Genomic DNA, 6,088 nt, shown 5'->3' with positions numbered 1-6,088 from the left:
CCATTCCACTTTACCTCCCTATCCAAACATTTTCTATTCCCCTAATTGCTCATATTCCAAAATTATCTATCTTCTGGCCCATGCAAATTTCTAGCTTTTCAATACCACTGATCTCACCTAGTTGTTAGTTAAAAACAATTCTGATTGAACAGATTCACCTGAATTTGAACCTTCTCATAGGTACTTGCATTTTTAACTAAAAGATGGTGTTTTCTTAAACTAGACTACTCTTTAAGATTTTGACAAAATGAAGTGTGGAAACAGGATGGATGGAGTGAGGAAAAATATTTCAAGAGGTGGAGCAAGGAACTATAAGGCTCTCAATTGTCTTTAGCTGAGAATAGGGATAAGGAGATGCCATGGTAGGCTTGAGGACAGTTGAGCAAGGTTTGGAACAAGTGATCTCCTAGTCTGTGGAGACTGTTAGTAAATCACTTAGTTTAGAGTTTAATAAAATGATTTCCTTGTTGCAGTCAAGAATAGATAACAATTTGCTATTTCAAAATTTCCTTCAATGGGAAGTCAGCTCCATTCCAGGTCAAAGCACTTCAGGATTTCCTTGTCATCACACCTGTCTCTTGGATCCTAGTGGCAATGGTAGATGAATGTGAAGAACATGTCTTCAGTGACACCAAACTAACTGAGGTCTTACACTCAGCGCAATTCTCTGAGGTCATCAGTGAGCAGATCCCCTCTACAAAAGCCCCTGGAGAAACAAGGATTTCTTAGACTATGGAAAATCTGAGAACATTGCTGTCCTCTAGCAGCACATCAGCGACTTGAAGACCAGGCTGCAGAACTCAGACAAGGTCATCCAGAATCTCAAATGCAGAGTATGCTCTTCCTCTATCACCAGCGACTATGCCTCTAGCCTGGAGAGGCCCCAAAAAGTGAAGCTGAAGGGCGATGATCCCACATCCTCTCCATCCCACAGCCTCACTGATGAGGATGAGGGGTGGCAATTTGATGGCATGGGGGTCCTCTGCCCCTCTGACATGCAGGCTAGAAGAGATCTAGAGAAACTCATCCAGAGAGTGTCCCTGTTGGAGGCCTAACTTCCAAAATCCCAGGTGAAAGAGAAGCTGGCAGTGGAGCTAAAATCAGCCACCTGGTCAGGGAAATATGGCTTTTTGATCCAGGCTCAGGTCTGAGAGCTATCCCATCTGTGCCAGAAGATGTGGGAAGGGAGAGGTGTGTGCCATATTCTCACTCATAACCTCAGACACATTGTCAAGTCTTTTGAGGTCATCTTCCGAGGCACAGACATTGATTACTACGTGGGACAGAGCTTCTGGGAGCAGCTAGTTCAGGGGAGCCAGGTAGCAGAATCACCAAGAAACTCAGCACTCTTCAAGGGAAGGTAGATAATCCTTGAAGCTATGAGATACTAGCCCTCAGGTTCAACAAAGAACTACAAGAAAAGGAGAAAGTAACTGAGGTCTTGGAGTCCAAACTCGAGGCTTGATCCCTGGCTCCTTCCAGCAGCCATAACTTCACTGACACCCATTGTCCTCTGAGCAGCACCTCTTTCCTATCTGATGAAATGAAAGCCAACTCAGACATGGATGTGGCCAGCGAGTGCACCCAGTATGAAGAAGACTCTGCAGACAAAGCTCCACCCAATCTCCCAAATTCCATCCACCATTCAAGTAAAAATGCAGCTCCTTCATCTAGACCATCTCCTGCCACTACATCTCATGGGACTAAGAAGAAATCCAGCAGGATCCCTGCAACCATACCATCTTCTCAGCAACCCCCCAAGGAGGCCAGCCAGGCACATGCAGGTATCAGTCCTACCACTCCTGCCATGACAGACCCATTACCTAGCAACCCCACTGAAGTCAGTTCTCCCCACTGCCTGCACAGCCCCCACCATACTTCCCAGCCCTATCCTCTGGGGATATCTGCAGAACTCTGTAGGCCAGCCAACTCAGGACCCCTAGTAACAGTGGCCTTTGGGAAACGATTAGACCTCAGAAGCGAACTGCTTTGGGGGGCCTTGTCCTCAAACTCTGCAGTGTGCCAGCCTCTATGTAAACTTGCAGGATCCTCCTCTATCATTCGCATGTCAAGTCTGGAGTTCGTGTCCCAGCTGGGCAACGAGATCAGAATCCTCCTGGCAGAAAAGCAAAACCTGCAGATCAGCTGAGCCACCTCTCCAAAGAGCATTCTAGGGAGCTGGAGCATCTGAGGGAGGCTCTGCTGGCCTCCCACACCAGACATCAAGAGCTAGAGGCCACACTGGAGAGGCAGAAGGCCGAGCAACAGTAGATGGCCAAGGACCTGAAGGAGAGGCAGCAGGGGATCCTGCAGTTCCAAAAGGAGTGGCTCTCCCTCCAGGAGAAAAACAACAGGCTACAGCACAAAATGATCCTCTTACAGCAGCAAGGAGAGGAGAACCAGAGATTTCTCCAGTCCCTGAAGTCTGAGCTGCACGTCTACGTAACCTTCTACCAGAGTTCAAAGCAGATGCTGAAAGCTTCCAGCTGGGACATCTATCGCCAAGGGTCTCTGAGCAGTGACTTGAGCAGCCTCGTGGCAGAGGTTCAGGCTCTTCAAAGTCACCTGGAATACAGCATCCAAGTAAACAATTTCCTGCAGCAGCAGCTGGAGCAGAAGTTGAAGAGCAGTCCTGGCAACTCTTCCTGCATGACACAAGATTTTCCAGCCACTAGCACTGGGAACAAGTGGCAATTTTTCCAAGACTCACTTTCCTCTCCTCCAGTTCAGAACATTGGTATGAATATTCCATCTTCAGGATACTAAACAGCCACATCCAGTGCTCTTGAACTAGAGACCTCGCCCTTCCAGAGAACAAAAGAGTTGTATTTGGATGTGTCCCCTGGAAAGAAGACCCCTCTCATGCTGGAAGGGGATGCTCCTGATGGTTCACATGCCAACAAGCATGGTCCTCACATGACTGGCCATATCAATGACTTTAGCACCCTCAAGCAGCAGATCCTGGAAGGAAAAGTCCTAGTGCATAAGATGGTTTCTCTCATGCAGGTTACTCTCAACTCACCTGCCTTGCAAGGCACTGAGGTTCTGACATCTGGAAGCATACACCAACTCCGGGGTAACACCAAAACCCTGCACCAGATCTTGGAGGAGTCTGACGCTCTCCTCACCATGTTCTGGAGAGCAGCCCTGCCCAGTACCAACAGTCCTACAGAGCAAAAGAAAGTGAAGGAGTCAATGAAAGGAGAAATTCTAACTCTGAATGAACTCCTAAAGACAACCAAGTGGGAAAAGGAGAACTTGGAGCAGTTCATTGTCAAGCAATTAACTAGGACACATGACGTTTTGAAGAAGACAAAAACAAATCTTGAGGCTAATTCCCAAAGAGTTCTGCAGGCCACCCAGGTCATGTGACCCCTGTCTTCCAGGAGCCTGTGAGAAAGGGAAACCATGAGGGGTCCCTGAACCAGCAGGAAGTAAGTACCTGTCCACAATTTCTCAAGTTCCCTAACCATTGAGGAGCAGCCAGGTTCCACCTTTGGAAGCTACCCTGTGGGGCTCAGAGGACCCAGAAGCAGGAGACAGAACGTTATCTTGCTGGAGGTTGCATAGCAATGGAAACAACCCAGCAAATTCAGTATTATCACCATCCTGGCAGGTTCCACCTGGCTCTGGGCAAAATTGTAGAAACTTAGTTATGGATGTAGCACCTAAAAATGCTGCTTCTTCCTTAGCCTTGGGTCATTTGGATGTGGTCCCAAGGGAACAGAAAGCCTAGATGTCTGCAGTACAAGCTTCTCTCCTCAGTAGCTAGAAATGCATTAACTCAGGGGAAACACAGTTATCCTCCCTGCGAATAGGTGGTGGACTGGCCCACAGACCCTAGACATTATAATTCCTTAGGGAAGTGTATATACATCAGGATGACTCTAGAAGTACATTTTCCCATTATGCATGAGCATTTGCAAAGGGCAGTCCAAGGACTGACCTAGTCCCCTGTGCTCACTATTCACAACTCCTCTTTTCCTGGAGCAGCCTTATTTGGACAGTTCACAAGGGACAGATATGTAGACAATAACATGCAGAAAGGAACATCCAGAAGTGAAATTGCACCACAGTGACTTGCCTACTTTTGCCCTGGCATGGAGAGAAATGAGACTTAGAAATCTTAAGCCAGACTGTCCCCCTCACATCAGAGCAGTGGCTTGATAAAGGGCTGGATTCCTGGACTGTTTCCCACCTTCTATATGTAATGGTTTGATTATTTTTTTCTCCATTTTGTGATGTACAATTTTCAGTTGGCTTAGCTGTGGGATGGTTTTTACTTGTGTCTTTTTTTTATCCTAATTTCTCCCTCTTAGGGAACCAGAAATAGCTGGCCAGATACTGACCAGCACCAAGTCTCCATTTTGGGTCCTCAGACAAAGTGATGCCCATTCTTAGATGAAATGCAAGAAGACTCCTGCTGTGGTGAAACCTTCTGTGTGGCATCTCTGCACTTGTAGGATATACGTGTGTATGTGTACATGCTGCCACAGTGGTGTGAACCACAAGTTAGACAGACAGTTGGGAACAGGAGGGAATGGGAGAGATGTTCCAGTCTCCTTACTAGGTTGTTTTGTGAATAAGGGGAGGATAGATTGTATGTAAGGAATAAAAGTTTTTTCTTCAAAAAAACTTTCCTTCAATGTCATTCAACCTCATGCTCATAGGAGCAAAGTCAGTGAATAATGGGAGGAATCAAGTGTTGGGTTTGGTAAAACATAATTAGGGTGGAAAGGATTTGAAAGCAAAGAGAGTGTATATTTGAACTGGTTCACCAAGGAGTATAGCCACCTGAGGGAGACTAGTATAATAAGTATAAAAGTGATTGCCTAGGACAGCCTCAAGCTCACATAGGGCTCTCTAGCTTCTCAAGTGTGGCCCTTTGACTGAATCCAAACTTCAAGGAACAAATCCTCTTAATAAAAGGATTTGTTCTATGAAACTTGGAATCAATCAAAAGGCCATACCCAAGGACCTAGAGAACCTCAGAGGCTGCACGTTCCTCAGCCTAGGATATAACTGTGAATGGAGGCAATGGAATTAATGATGAGAATGAAAAATAAGGTTAGGGTTTATCAAACATCAGGACTATGCTAGATAAAGGCATCTTGGGAGTTCATTAGCAAGGAAGTGATGTAGATGATTGTAAAACAAGGGTATGACAATTTCTGTGTGTAGCTAAGGTGTACTGGAAGAAGAGGTCCCAGAAATTCATTCAATAGACTGAAGAACTGGGAAATTAGTGTATTTGAGGGAGCATCGATATACATGTTGAAGTCTCCTAATATGAGAAGGAAATAAGCAGAAGAGAAAATCTCTAAGTCACATACTAAATTTATGGTAGAAAGAAGGAGAAAGTCTTGGGAGTCATTAGATAATAGCTGCCAGAATTTGGATTGGGTAAATAAATTTGAAAACTTGAAAGTTGAGAGGTTGCTTTGTGAAGGTGGTGTAGAATTGGAAATGGCAACAGGTGGCAAGGAGTATTTGGACTCACCCTTCTAAGTCAGAGGATAGGAGAGCAGATATAACCAGGACTGGAAAGGGTGTTCCCTGAAGGGAAGTGGTATCTTCAGAAGGAAGCCATATTTCAGCAAGGGCCAGAAGATGGAAGAAATAAAAAAGGAAGAGAAGACTGAAGGAAGTTTGTTCATTATAGAGTAGGTATTTCAGGAAGCACAGCCAAATGATTAGGAATCCAAGAGAATTCATCTGGAGTAGAACATTGGTGTGACGGGGTCAAGGTGGATAAGTGTGAGGGAGAAGGACGTTTAGGCAGAGGAACAAGGTTTGTACACTAGCCCTGAGTGTCAGAATCATTAGGAAGAGATATATTTAATGGAATGAGAGTATTCCACACATTGAGGAATGAGTTCAGAGTATCAATAGTTTTGGTGTTATATAAAAACAATTTATTGGTTTCTTATTTTTTATATTTATATTATCTTGCTTGATTTTCAATTTTGAATTAACCTCTCTGATCTCAGCTTCCCATCCTTGTATCCCTTTCTCTACTTGTCTTTTTAAAGAGGTATAGGCTCTGTTATCTGGTAAGAGGGCTGCTGATTTTCAGGGTAGTTTGCCA

The 6,088-nt window shown here is 45.0% G+C and overlaps 1 pseudogene; it reads left to right on the top strand.

Moving 5' to 3' along the window:
- Positions 1 to 594: 594 nt before the first annotated feature.
- On the top strand, positions 595 to 3,372 carry LOC140514773 (myomegalin-like; annotated as a pseudogene).
- Positions 3,373 to 6,088: the final 2,716 nt, after the last annotated feature.

This window comes from Notamacropus eugenii, chromosome 7, assembly GCF_028372415.1.
Source record: "Notamacropus eugenii isolate mMacEug1 chromosome 7, mMacEug1.pri_v2, whole genome shotgun sequence".
Taxonomy (NCBI): domain Eukaryota; kingdom Metazoa; phylum Chordata; class Mammalia; order Diprotodontia; family Macropodidae; genus Notamacropus; species Notamacropus eugenii.
Note: the sequence above shows the minus strand (reverse complement) of the source record. Positions and strands in the feature narration are given on the sequence as shown.